Source organism: Cherax quadricarinatus, chromosome 10, assembly GCF_038502225.1.
Source record: "Cherax quadricarinatus isolate ZL_2023a chromosome 10, ASM3850222v1, whole genome shotgun sequence".
In the NCBI taxonomy this organism is placed as follows: domain Eukaryota; kingdom Metazoa; phylum Arthropoda; class Malacostraca; order Decapoda; family Parastacidae; genus Cherax; species Cherax quadricarinatus.
In genome coordinates, this window is record NC_091301.1 from 26833147 (window position 1) to 26848396 (window position 15250).

General features: G+C 42.2%; 1 protein-coding gene across 6 annotated transcripts in view; it reads left to right on the forward strand.

The window, feature by feature from the left end:
- The window catches only part of LOC128688003 (transcriptional repressor CTCF), a 250016-nt gene that overhangs the window by 35436 nt on the left and 199330 nt on the right, over positions 1-15250 (forward strand). The gene's annotated exons all lie outside the window — the stretch shown is intronic.

The window sequence follows — 15250 nt, forward strand, 5'->3', positions numbered from 1 at the left end:
CTCAACAACACCTCTTCAGCCCTCTGACTAATACTTTTATTAACTCCACACCTTCTCCTAATTTCCACACTCCGAATTTTCTGCATAATATTTACACCACACATTGCCCTTAGACAGGACATCTCCACTGCCTCCAACCGCCTCCTCGCTGCTACATTCACAACCCAAGCTTCACACCCATATAAGAGTGTTGGTACTACTATACTTTCATACATTCCCTTCTTTGCCTCCATAGATAACATTTTTTGTCTCCACATACACCTCAACGCACCACTCACCTTTTTTCTCTCGTCAGTTCTATGATTAATCTCATCCTTCATAAATCCATCTGCCGACACGCCAACTCCCAAGTGTATCTGAAAACATTCACTTCTTCCATACTCCTCCCTAATTTAATATCAAATTTTTCTTTATCTATATCATTTGATACCCTCATCACCTTACTCTTTTCTATGTTCACTTTCAACTTTCTACCTTTACACACACTCTCAAACTCATCCACTAACGTTTGCATTTTTTCTTTAGAATCTCCCATAAGCACAGTATCATCAGCAAAAAGCAACTGTGTCAGTTCCCATTTTGTATTTTTTTTTTTATTATCACACTGGCCGATTCCCACCAAGGCTGGGTGGCCCGAAAAAGAAAAACTTTCACCATCATTCACTCCATCACTGTCTTGCCAGAAGGGTGCTTTACACTACAGTTTTTAAACTGCAACATTAACACCCCTCCTTCAGAGTGCAGGCACTGTACTTCCCATCTCCAGGACTCAAGTCCGGCCTGCCGGTTTCCCTGAACCCCTTCATAAATGTTACTTTGCTCACACTCCAACAGCACGTCAAGTATTAAAAACTATTTGTCTCCATTCACTCCTATCAAACACGCTCACGCATGCCTGCTGGAAGTCCAAGCCCCTCGCACACAAAACCTCCTTTACCCCCTCTCTCCAACCTTTCCTAGGCCGACCCCTACCCCGCCTTCCTTCCACTACAGACTGATACACTCTTGAAGTCATTCTGTTTCGCTCCATTCTCTCTACATGTCTGAACCACCTCAACAACCCTTCCTCAGCCCTCTGGACAACAGTTTTGGTAATCCCGCACCTCCTCCTAACTTCCAAACTATGAATTCTCTGCATTATATTCACACCACACATTGCCCTCAGACATGACATCTCCACTGCCTCCAGCCTTCTCCTCGCTGCAACATTCATCACCCATGCTTCACACCCATATAAGAGCGTTGGTAAAACTATACTCTCATACATTCCCCTCTTTGCCTCCAAGGACAAAGTTCTTTGTCTCCACAGACTCCTAAGTGCACCACTCACTCTTTTCCCCTCATCAATTCTATGATTCACCTCATCTTTCATAGACCCATCTGCTGACACGTCCACTCCCAAATATCTGAATACATTCACCTCCTCCATACTCTCTCCCTCCAATCTGATATTCAATCTTTCATCACCTAATCTTTTTGTTATCCTCATAACCTTACTCTTTCCTGTATTCACCTTTAATTTTCTTCTTTTGCACACCCTACCAAATTCATCCACCAATCTCTGCAACTTCTCTTCAGAATCTCCCAAGAGCACAGTGTCATCAGCAAAGAGCAACTGTGACAACTCCCACTTTGTGTGTGATTCTTTATCTTTTAACTCCACGCCTCTTGCCAAGACCCTCGCATTTACTTCTCTTACAACCCCATCTATAAATATATTAAACAACCACGGTGACATCACACATCCTTGTCTAAGGCCTACTTTTACTGGGAAATAATTTCCCTCTTTCCTACATACTCTGACTTGAGCCTCACTATCCTCGTAAAAACTCTTCACTGCTTTCAGTAACCTACCTCCTACACCATACACTTGCAACATCTGCCACATTGCCCCCCTATCCACCCTGTCATACGCCTTTTCCAAATCCATAAATGCCACAAAGACCTCTTTAGCCTTATCTAAATACTGTTCACTTATATGTTTCACTGTAAACACCTGGTCCACACACCCCCTACCTTTCCTAAAGCCTCCTTGTTCATCTGCTATCCTATTCTCCGTCTTACTCTTAATTCTTTCAATAATAACTCTACCATACACTTTACCAGGTATACACAGCAGACTTATCCCCCTATAATTTTTGCACTCTCTTTTATCCCCTTTGTATTTAATTCCCCATAATTTAATCCCACCCCTCTCCTATAAACCCTAGCATTTACTTCTTTTACATCCCCATTTATAAATATATTAAACATCCATGGTGACATTACACATCCCTGTCTAAGACCTACTTTTACTGGGAAGTAGTCTCCCTCTCTTCTACACACCCTAACCTGAGCCTCACTATCCTCATAAAAACACTTTACAGCATTTAGTAACTTACCACCTATTCCATATACAGTGGACCCCCGGTTAACGATATTTTTTCAGTCCAGAAGTATGTTCAAGTGCCAGTACTGACCGAATTTGTTCCCATAAGGAATATTGTGAAGTAGATTAGTCCATTTCAGACCCCCAAACATACACGTACAAACTCACTTACATAAATACACTTACATAATTGGTCGCATTCGGAGGTGATCGTTATGCGAGGGTCCACTGTACTTGCAACATCTGCCACATTGCTTCCCTATCTTCTCTATCTAAATTTATCCAACTTAAATCCATTATTTGTGGTTCTTATCTGGTTCGACACCCTTAGTACTTTATTTGTTTATGCTCGTCACCCACTTAGGCACTTCAGTGATATCTCCCCTCATTCTGTGTCTTTCGAGAGAGTGGAGATTCAAGGCTCTAAAGTCTATCTTCATACGAGAGATTCCTTACACAGTAATTCATTTTAGTCATTCTTTTCTGTGTGTTCTCCAATGAGTCTATATCCATCCTATAGTAAGGAGACCAAAACTGGGAGGCATAATCTAAATGAGGCCTCACTAGTGATGTATAGAGCTGTAAAATAATTTTTGGCCTTCTGTTACTCATACTTCTTATTACTTCTTGAAATAAAACCTCGTAATCTGTTAGCCTTGTTGTGCACACTTAGGCACTGCTGTCTTGGCTTTAGATATCTGCTTACCATGACTCCTAAGTCTTTTCACATTCTGTATGATCAAGCTCTACTTCACCTAGTTTATAGCTTCAAGGGTTATTTTCATTACCAAAGACTAGTACCTTACACTTATCCACATTGAACTTCATTTGCCATTTTTCAGACCAACACATTAATTTGTCCAAATCCTCCTGGAGTTCATTGCTATCCTCCTCAGAATGAATCATACGGCCTATCTTTGTATCATCAGCAAATTTACTCATGTCACTTGTAATCTCTTCATCAAGGTCATTAATATAAATTATGAGCAAGAGAGGGCCTAAAACTGCTCCTTGTGGAATGCCACTGGTGACTAATCCCCATTCAGATTTGACCCCATTAATGGAAACTCTCTGCTTTCTGTTGGTAAACCATGCCTCTATCCATGCTAGAACTTTACCTCCTCTACCTTGAGCTGCCACTTTCCTTAACCCTTTGAGGGTCGACAGGCCCTCTCCGAAACTCGTTCTCAGGTTCGGCCAAATTTTAAAAAAAAAAATTAGTTTCTCTTATGAAAAGATAGAGAATCTTTTCCCGATCATAAAGACACCAAAAGTTTGAAATTTGATAGAAAACTTACGGAATTATGCTCTCGCAAAGTTAGCGGTCTCGGCGATGTTTACGCTTCGGCGATTTTGCCCACTTTGAGCCCCATTTTCGGCCAATTTCACTGTACTAGTCGACAAAAAACATGAATATTTCGCTAGAACTCCATTTTTTCTATCGAATGGGTGTAAGAAACCACTCATTTATGAAATTCAACTATCCAGTACAGTGGTCAGAATTTAGCAATTTTGCCAATTTCACACAAATTTCAAAAGATGCCAATTTCCGAATAGGGTCCAGAATAAACAAGAAAGACATTCCTGGCACTAAAATGACATTTCCTCTAGTCATTAGTCACGTCTCAAGGCCCCTCTTATATTCTTTTGCTTTCCACTTTGAATTTTTATTTTCACAAAAAATATAAGATTTACTGTTATGCAGACTACTGCATTAGTGCAAAAAATGGTATAAATATTATTGGTGCACTTGTGAAAGAATATTAGACTCACCAGTTGACGTGTATTGCACGCTTGGCACGATTTGTTTACTTTTGAAGTTTGGTAAAAATCGAACATTTCTGCTACTTTGAGCTCAATTTCAAGGCACCTTTCTTTGTAAAACCAGTCAAAATCATCTCAATTTCTGTAATATGTCTTCCATTCTATAAAATGAGACCAAGAAAACTAGAATACAACAATAAATACCATACGAAAATACACTGCAAAGTCGCTGATTTATTAAAAAAAAATGGTCAAAGATTTTTTTTTCTCATTATGCACTGTGTGCTGCAGGATTTTTTTTAGACTGTGCACACTGACCACATAGACCCATTCTTTCATATGAAGGCCTACCAGCTTTCTCCCACTAGATTTGAGGCCGCTAGAATTTATGAGTACTAGTACGTCAAAAACCCCTACGCGTAAGACGTACTAGTACAACGAAAACCCTCAAAGGGTTAAGAGTCTTTTGTGAGGTACTCTATTGAAGGCTTAACTAAAATCCAAATAAACAATATCATATTCTTTATCACTGTCTACTGCCTCAAATGTTCTATTGAAGAACGTCAGTAAATTTGTCAGGTAGGAACGACCTCTCATGAACCCATGCTGAGATTCATTAATCAAATTATGCTCTTAACACTGACTTCTAATAATGTCGGCTATAATTGATTCTAATAACTTGCCCACTGTAGATGTCAGGCTTATTGGACAGTAATTTGAAGGAGTGGACTTATCCCCTGATTTGAATATAGGAATCACATTAGCCATTTTCCACAACTCTGGCATAACATCAGTAAGGATGGACGCATTAAATACACTCATTAATGGCTGACTAAGTTCGATCTTGCATTCCTTAAGTACCCTGGAAAACAACTTGTCGGACCCCAGGGACTTATTTTGCTTCAGTTTGTCTATCTGTTTGATAACCATGTGACAGTAATATTAGTAATGGAGGGAGGGAGGGAGGGAGGCAGCGAGTGTTGTGATTACATAACCCACAGAGAATCATTTTAAACTACTCTTCAGTTGTCCATTATGCACCTAAATGCTTAGGTTACTATATGTCAGTTCCTTTTTTTCCTTTTTAGGTCACCCTGCCTCAGTGAGAGATGGCCTGTGTATTGAATTTATAAATTTATAAATCTTTCTTTCAACGCACGTGCCGCATCCCACCGAGGCAGGGTGGCCCAAAAAGAAAAACAAAAGTTTTTCTTTTTAAATTTATTAATTTATACAGGAGAAGGGGTTACTAGCCAATTGCTCCTGGCATTTTAGTCGCCTCTTACAACACGCATGGGTTACGGAGGAAAAACTCTGTTCCACTTCCCCATGGAGATAAGAGGAAATAAACAAGAATAAGAACTGGAAAGAAAATAGAAGAAAACCCAGAGGGGTGTGTATATACAGGTACCATCCACCTTACGACCGAGCTTGGTTCCGACCAACTGGTCGTAAGTCGAAATGGACGTAAGTCGAACCTAACTACTGAATGTCAACATCACATTTTTGTAATGACTTTATTTTATTGTTTTATTTTGGTATTTCATTTTTTACTTTACTTTTTATGCTGTTAGTACTATACAGGTCTCCCTCAACATACGTTTTCAGCTTTCGCGGGCTTCACACATTCGCGAATTCCCAACCGCCAAATTCCCAGCCACCAAATTCCCAGCCGCCAAATTATATTCAAGTTTCCCCCCGTCCCTACTACCCTTCCACCGACCCCCGCAACTGGCAGCCAGCTCCCACTACTCAGTGTGGTGAGTGTTTTGTTTGTTCATTATTTGCTATTAAACTACAGTATAAATATAGTGTGGTGAGTGTTTTGTTTGTATAAATAATGTAAACCCATTCATGACTGCATATTGGAATGGCTATTCGGACAGGTATTAGACGGTGACATCATGTGTTTACTCTTGAACACAGCAAAGAATCAAACATTTCTGCTACTGCTAATAATAAGAATAGTAATAATAATAATAATAATAATAAATATGATATAATTGAAGAAGGAAGTTGTACAAAAATAAGAGGGAGTGGTTGACACATCGTCAGTGTGGCTTTGTTTATGCTGGAGTGAACATTAGTCTCCCTGCTCTTCCAAACATTTCACAATAATTCATTGTGTTTGGTGCTTGTAGATTGAGTGCGACTGGAGTGGTAGAGGCAGTGGTTGAGGCAGCTGTTGAGGCAGCTGTTGAGGCAGCGATTGAGGCAGTGGTTGAGGCAGCGAATGAGGCAGTGGGCGAGGCAGCTGTTGAGGCTGCTGTTGAGGCAGCGATTGAGGCAGTGGTTGAGGCAGCTGTTGAGGCAGCGATTGAGGCAGAGGCAGTGGGTGAGGCAGCTGTTGAGGCAGCGATTGAGGCAGTGGGCGAGGCAGCTGTTGAGGCAGTGGGTGAGGCAGCTGTTGAGGCAGCGATTGAGGCAGTGGGTGAGGCAGCTGTTGAGGCAGCAATTGAGGCAGTGGGTGAGGCAGCTGTTGAGGAAGCGATTGAGGCAGTGGGTGAGGCAGCTGTTGAGGCAGCGATTGAGGCAGTGGGTGAGGCAGCTGTTGAGGAAGCGATTGAGGCAGTGGTATTTAATAACATACATGTTATTAATAATAATAATACATGTTATTAATAATATGTACTATTATTATTTATAACATATATGTTATTAAATACCACTGCCTCAACCGCTGAATTATCATGAAATGTTTGGAAGAGCAGGGAGACTAACGCTCACTCCAGCATAAACAAAGTCACACTGACGATGTGTCAACCACTCCCTCGTATTTTTGTACAATTTCCTTCAATTATATTGTATTATTATTATTATTATTATTATTATTATTATTGTTATTATTAGCAGTAGCAGAAATGTTTGATTCTTTGCTGTGTTCAAGAGTAAACGCATGATGTCACCGTCTAATACCTGTCCGAATAGCCATTGCAATATGCAGTCATGAATGGGTTTACATTATTTATACTGTAGTTTAATAGCAAATAATGAACAAACAAAACACTCACCACACTGAGTGGTGGGAGGGCTGGCTGCCAGTTGCGGGGGTCGGAGGGAGGGTAGTAGGGACTCGCAGTGGTTGGGGAAGTGGTGGAGGCAGTGGTGGAGTCTGTGGTATTTAATAACATACATGTTATTAAAGCATAACATGTATATATTTAGTACAATTTACGACGTTTTCATGTATTTTATGATTGTTCATGATTCAACAAGTTAAGGAAGCAGTATTGTATTATATTCCCCTACAATATATTGGGGGCACCAAACATTCACGGTTTTTCAACATTCGTGAGGCTCTTGATCCCCTAACCCTCGCAAATGTTGAGGGAGACCTGTATTTTATACTGTAAGGTTTAGGATAAACACTGTGTACAACACAAACACTTGCTTATTTCCCAGAAATTTGACATACAAAACACGGTCGTAAGTTGAGTGGTCGTATGTCGAGCAGGTCGTATGTCGAGCAGGTCATAAGTCAAGTGGTCGTATGTCGAGCAGGTCGTAAGTCGGATGGTAGGTGTATATGCTTGTACATGTATGTGTAGTGTGACCTAAGTGTAAGTAGAATTAGCAAGACGTTCCTGAAATCTTGTATGTTTAAATTTTTAAATATAAATAAATATAACCTAGGTAGTAGGTTGGTAGACAACTTCCGCCCAAGGAGGTACTGCTGTCTCGCCAAGTGAGTGTAAAATGGGAACTTTTAATTGTTTTACATGGTGGTAGGATTGCTGGTGTCTTTGTTTTTTGTCTCATAAACATACAAGATTTCAGTTACGTCTTGCTACTTCTGCTTACACTAAGGTCACACTACACATGCATGTACAAGCATGTATATACGCACCCCTCTGGGTTTTCTTCTATTTTCTTGCTAGTTCTTCTTGTTTATTTCCTCTTATCTCATGGGGAAGTGTAAGAGAATACTCCCTCTGTAAGCCATGCGTGTCATTAGAGGCAACTGAAATGCCAGGAGCAAGGAGCTAGTAACCCCTTCTCTTGTATACATTACTGAAGTTAAAAAGAGAAACTTTTGTTTCTCTTTTTGGGCCCTACTTCAGTGGGATATGGCCAGTTTGTTGAAAGAAGAAGAAAGATATATATATATATGTACAATAGACCTGTTATATTACATGGTAATTACATAACTGAAAACAATATGTTAGGCAAATTCTTGTTAAATAAACCGAAGTACTTGTGGGAAAAATAGGGTTACATTTCTGGGACCCCCCAAAAGTGCCTAACAAGTTTTTTTAGACCTCCAGATCTTACAAAAATAAAAATTGTTATGTAATTGTTGTTCATTGTCATGATGTATTATGCATTTTCTGTTGCTTTAAGGCTACAAATTCAACAAATAATAGTATTTCTTACCTTAAATTGTGGGTGCTAGTGTTTGTGGATGATTGTGAAGAGAGTGGAGAGTCATGCTGTGGCCCAACTGGGCTGAGGTGGATGGTAGAGATTCTGGTACTGAAGTCACTGGTTGTGCTGGAGTGTGCATATATTCTGTAATAGATCTCTGGGCTATTTTACCCTGAAGTACATTATACAACATGACGGTGAGGCATCAACAGTAGCTCTAGACCTTGTTTCAGAGCACTGTTTCTAGATTTGTCAGGGTCTTCTTCATTGAAAAGGTCTAACTTTAAGTCAGTCCAGTCAAGTCATTTCACTCAGTAAAGTCAGTCAAGTGAATTCAGTCAAGTCAGTAAATCAAGTCACAGTCAGTAAGCCAAGTCAGTTCAGTCAAGTAAGTTTAATCAAGTCAGTTTATTCAGGTAGTTGTAATGTAAGTGTCATTCTTTTTAGGAGATAACATACTGGCTTATTTATTACACAAGCCCGTGTATTTGCCCCATTCTTTTTAATTGTACGATCTGACGTTTCATTAAAGCCATAAGCTCTCACTATGTCCACTACCCGTGAACCACTCTTAAGCTTGTCTAATATCTCAATTTTCTTTGTAACTCCAAGACTTAAATGCTTAAACCTTTTCTGGCCACTTTAAGCATCTCTCGTATGCCTACAAAGTGCCATGGCTGCTTGGTAGATACAAGGTATGGCAATGAAAACATCAGAACAATTCGCAAACACAGCTAGCTCCAAGAAGAGAATCGTATGAGACACATATGCATGAACACTGGGATGGAGGTGACAGGGGAGGAAGGTAGGCCTTCCCCACAGAGACAATGGCCTGGCCCAGGGGAAATATCCCTGCAGCCCATCTGATGTATGTATGTATGTGTATTTTTTTAACATGTCTGCCGTTTCCCACTGAGGCAGGGTGACCCAAAAAGAAAGAAAAAAAACTTTCATCATCCTTCAACACTTTCACCGTCATTCACTGTCTTGGCGAAGGTGCTCATATATATCACTTTAGATGTCAGTCCAAGCAGGCAATATCCCAAACTCCTCCTTTAAAGTGCATTCATTGTACTTCCCTTCTCCAGGACTTGAGTCCTGCTAACCGGTTTCCCTGAATCCCTTAAAAAAATATCACCCTGCTCACACCCCAACAGTTCGTCAGGTCCCAAAAACCATTTGTCTCCATTCATTCCTATCTAACACGCTCACTCATGCTTGCTGGAAGTCTAAGCCCCTCGCCCACAAAACCTCTTTTACTCCCTCCCTCCAACCTTTTCTGGGATGACCCCTACTCTTCCACTAAATATTTATATGCTCTCCAAGTCATTCTACTTTGTTCCATTCTCTCTAAATGATCAAACCACCTTAACAACTCCCCTTCAAGATGAAAACTGAGACAGATGTGCAACATCTGGGTATCTTTATTGTAGACATTTTGGCATCCAGTGGCTTTATCAGTACAAATTCTAGGACATAATTTGAAGACAGTAGAACTATATGCAAAAGATGAGGTAATCAGTCCCTCAGCCTTAGAGTTGGTGTGAACAGCACCATAGTCATAAAGATTCTGGAACAGAGGCAAGGAGACTGGCACTTATATACTAATGCCAGGTGGATTGGGGCGGGTAGCAGACGAGGGCATAGTCACTGGTAGGCGGGATTACCCAGTGGAAGTAGGTCATACCCAAAGGGATGGGTAAGTTGTAGTAATAGTTGTAGCAGCTGTGAAGAAGGTCATGTAGATGTTTTTTGAACCAAGATTTCATGATGTTGCAGTGTCTGACAAGTTGTACAAGAATGGTATACAGTGCCGACAAGATGAAAACTGAGACACACATGCAACATCTGGGTATTTTTATTGTAGACGTTTCGCCATCCAGTGGCTTTATCAATACAAATTCTAGGACATAATTTGAAGACAGTAGAACTATATATAAAAGATGAGGTAATCAGTCCCTCAGCCTTGGAGTTGGTGTGAACAGCACCGTAGTCATGAAGATTCTGGAGCAGAGGCAAGGAGATTGGCACTTATGTGCCAGTCTCCCTGCCTCTGATCTGGACAAACTACAAGTATAGTCCGACAAATGGCTCCTGGAGTTTAACCCCAGTAAGTGTAAGGTCATGAAGATTGGGGAAGGACACAGAAGACCACAGACGGAGTACAGGTTAGGAAACCAACAGCTGCAAACGTCAGTTAAAGAAAAGGATCTTGGGGTAAGCATTATAATGAACATGTCCCCTGAGGCACACATCAATCAAATAACTGCTGCAGCATATGGGAGATTGGCAAACCTGAGATTGACGTTTAGACATCTGAGTATGGAGTCATTCACGACATTGTTCACAGTGTACATAAGGCCTATACGGGAATATGCAGCGCCAGTATGGAACCCTCACTTAGTCAAACACGTCACGAAATTGGAGAAAGTGCAAAAATTTGCAACACGATTAGTCCCGGAACTGAGGGGTATGTCTTATGAGGAGAGGTTAAGGGAACTCAACCTGATGACACTAGAGGATAGGAGGGATAGAGGGGACATGATAACAACATATAAAATACTAAGAGGCATTGACAATGTGGACAAGGATCGAATGTTCCAGAGATGGGATACAGAAACATGGGGACACAATTGGAAACTGAAAACCCAGATGAGTCATAGGGATGTTAGGAATTATTTCTTTAGTCTTAGAGTTGTCAGGAACTGGAATAATCTGGAGAGTGAAGTAGTGGAAGCAAGTTCCATAAATAGCTTTAAGAAGAAGTATGACAAATATAATGGAGCAGGGAGAGAGTGAATTAGTATCGACCATTGAAGAGGTGGGGCTAGGAGCTGTGACTCGACCCCTGCAACCACATATAGGTGAAAACAAACACACACACACACACACACACACACACACACACACACACACACACACACACACACACACACACACACACACACACACACACACACACACACACACACACACACATACACACACACACAGACTCACACACACGCACATATCCAGACTCTCACATACACTTCCCCCCCCCTCACCACCGACAACTCACTTCTTCCCCTGATCCCTCCCCTCCCTCGTTCACCCTCCCCTCCCCCGTTCACCCAGACCCTCCCGACCCCTCCCCACTCCTCTCCCACAAAGCCACAGTTCCTCCACTACCTCCCCCCCCCCACACTCTGACATACACACTACTAACCTAACATACAGAACTACATAGGTTTCCCACTCTGAGGCAATCAGGATAAAACAGAAATGGGTTGTCAGAGAGCAACAAGAAAAACCAAGGGACAGGAGGAGGAAGCTGCAAAGGAAGATTGGGCAGCAGAGCTCATAAAAAGAGATCATGAATGGGAATAGAAACTAGAAGAACTTAGCATGAGAATGGAAGAGAGGATAGATATGGAAAGCAGGAAGTGGGAGCTGCATATCAAAGCAGCAGAGGCTAGGATACAGATTTTAGAAGAGGAACTGAAAAATCTGAAACAGCCTAAAGAACTAAAGAACATTTTGGGATTGACAACAGAGACTGCTACCTCAGCCACAAATAAGGGGACTGTAGGGAAAGAAGGGGCACAACTGCATGGGGAGGCTCTATCAGAGGAGACTAGTAAATGAAAGAGCTAAGCTTTATGTGGAGGCCCTAACAGACAACAACAGAGCCCAAGGAAAGCCGAGAAGGGAAAATGACAGGCCACTGAGCCCAAGTACATTAGCCAGTGAAACTGAAGAAAGGAAAGTTGCAGTGCAGGAAACCAAATTAAATGAGGGGATACACAGGGATAAGCAGTGGGAGAATGAAAGGGTGAGGTCAGTCTTTGTGTATGGGCTCCAGGAAGCTGAAGGGGAAACATATGAAGCAAGAAAACAAGGGGAAAAAAAAGCAATTGAAAGCATCATGAAAGCAATAGGAGAAGACAGCATGACCCAGCTGGAAAATTTTCGGAGAATAGGGGGGTTTGTAAAAAAAAGAACCCGGCCAGTGAAAGTGACCTTCAAGGCAGAAGCGACTCGGACCAGGGTCCTGCAGGAGAAAGCACGATTAAGGGACATGCCGGCATACAGGAAGGTGTATCTCGACCACGACATTTCACAAGAAGAAAGGCAGAAACTGAGAAAGATGTTACAAAGGCGAAAGGAGGAAAGAGAGGGGATGGAGAAGACAGACAGAAGATCTCAGACCCAGGAAGATCAAATACAGCCTCCCTCACAACTTCCTATAGAAGCCTCCCAACCAGGTCAACCCCAGTACAACCAAACACTCTAAATCAAAACACCCATGTCACATCCAATGCCCCCACCCACTACATTACAAACTCCACCCCTACAGCAACAACCCATAGTTCCTTACCAGGTCTCCCACTTCCCCAACCCCAATATACCTCCCAGACCACAGTCTTAGAAAAGAAGTTGAAGGTGTGGTATACAAATGCAGATGGAATAACAAACAAGTATGAGGAGTGGCACGAAAGAATCAAAGAAACATCCCCAGACATAATAGCACTCACAGAAACAAAACTCACCAGAATAATAACAGATTCAATCTTTCCATCCGGATACCAAATCCTCAGGAAAGACAGAGGGAGGAGAGGGGGAGGAGGAGTTGCACTGCTCATTAAAAACCAGTGGGATTTTGAGAAAATGGAAGGAATGGATGGCATGAGCGAAAGGGACTACTTAGTAGGAACAATCCAGTCTGAGGGACATAAGGTGATAATTGCAGTAATGTACAACCCACCACAGAACTGCAGGAGGCCAAGAGAAGAATATGATGAGAGCAACAGAGCAATGATCGACACACTAGCCGAGGTGGCCAGGAGAGCACACATGGGAGGAGCTAAGTTACTAGTTATGGGTGATTTCAATCACAAGGAGATTGACTGGGAAAACCTGGAGCCCCATGGGGGTCCTGAAACATGGAGAGCCAAGATGATGGATGTGGTACTGGAAAACCTCATGCATCAACATGTTAGAGACACTACCAGAGAGAGAGGAGAGGATGAACCAGCAAGACTGGACCTTGTATTCACCATGAGTAGTTCGGACATCGAGGGTATCATGTATGAAAGGCCTCTGGGAGCTAGTGATCATGTGGTTCTGTGCTTCGACTACATAGTTAAGCTCCAAGTGGAGATAGTAGCAGGAATAGGCTGGGAAAAACCAAACTACAAAAGGGGGAATTACTCAGGCATGAGGAACTTCCTTCAAGACATTCAGTGGGAGAGGGAACTGACAGGAAAACCAGTACAAGAAATGATGGACTATGTAGCAACAAAATGCAAGGAGGCAGAGGAGAGGTTTGTTCCCAAGGGAAACAGAAATAATGGGAAGAACAGAACGAGTCCTTGGTTCACCCAAAGGTGTAGGGAGGCAAAAACTAGGTGTACTAGAGAATGGAAAAGGTACAGAAGACAGAGAACTCAGGAAAATAAAGAAATCAGCTGAAGAGCCAGAAACGAATATGCACAGATAAGAAGGGAGGCTCAGAGACAATATGAAAATGACATAGCATCAAAAGTAAAGACTGACCCGAAGCTGTTGTACAGAAGGAAAACAACAGTCAAGGACCAGGTAATCAGACTGAGGAAGGGTGATGGGGAATTCACAAGAAACGACCAAGAGGTATGTCAGGAGCTCAACACAAGATTTAAAGAGGTATTTACAGTGGAACCCAGTAGGACTCCAGGAAATCAGAACAGGGGGGCACACCCGCAAGTGCTGGATGAGGTACATATAACCAAGGAGAAGGTGAAGAAGCTGCTATGCGAACTTGACACCTCAAAGGCGGTGGGACCAGACAACATCTCTCCATGGGTCCTTAAAGAGGGAGCAGAGATATTGTGTGAGCCATTAACAAAGATCTTCAACACATCACTTGAAACTGGGCAACTCCCTGAGGTATGGAAAATGGCAAATGTAGTCCCAATTTTTAAAAAGGGAGACAGACATGAGGCACTAAACTACAGACCTGTATCACTAACGTGTATAGTATGCAAGGTCATGGAGAAGATCATCAGGAGGAGAGTGGTGGGGCACCTGGAAAGAAACAAGTGTATAATTGACAACCAGCACGGTTTCAGGGAAGGAAAATCCTGTGTCACAAACCTACTAGAGTTTTATGACAAGGTGACAGAAGTAAGACAAGAGAGAGAGGGGTGGATCGACTGCATATTTTTGGACTGCAAGAAGGCCTTCGACACAGTTCCTCACAAGAGGTTACTGCAAAAGCTAGAGGATCAGGCACACATAACAGGAAAGGCACTGCAATGGATCAGAGAATACCTGTCAGGGAGGCAACAACGAGTCATGGTACGCGACGAGGTGTCAGAGTGGGCGCCTGTGACAAGCGGGGTTCCACAGGGGTCAGTCCTAGGACCTGTGCTGTTCTTGGTATATGTGAATGACATAACTGAAGGGATAGACTCAGAAGTGTCCTTGTTTGCAGATGATGCAAAGTTAATGAGAAGAATCAAATCGGATGAGGATCAGGCAGGACTACAAAGAGACCTGGACAGGCTACAAGCCTGGTCCAGCAACTGGCTCCTTGAATTTAACCCTGCCAAATGCAAAGTCATGAAGATTGGGGAAGGGCTAAGAAGACCGCAGACACAATATAGTTTAGATGGCCAAAGACTGCAAACCTCACTCAAGGAAAAAGACCTGGGGGTGAGTATAACACCGAGCATATCTCCTGAGGCGCACATCAATCAGATAACTGCTGCAGCATACGGGCGCCTGGCAAAC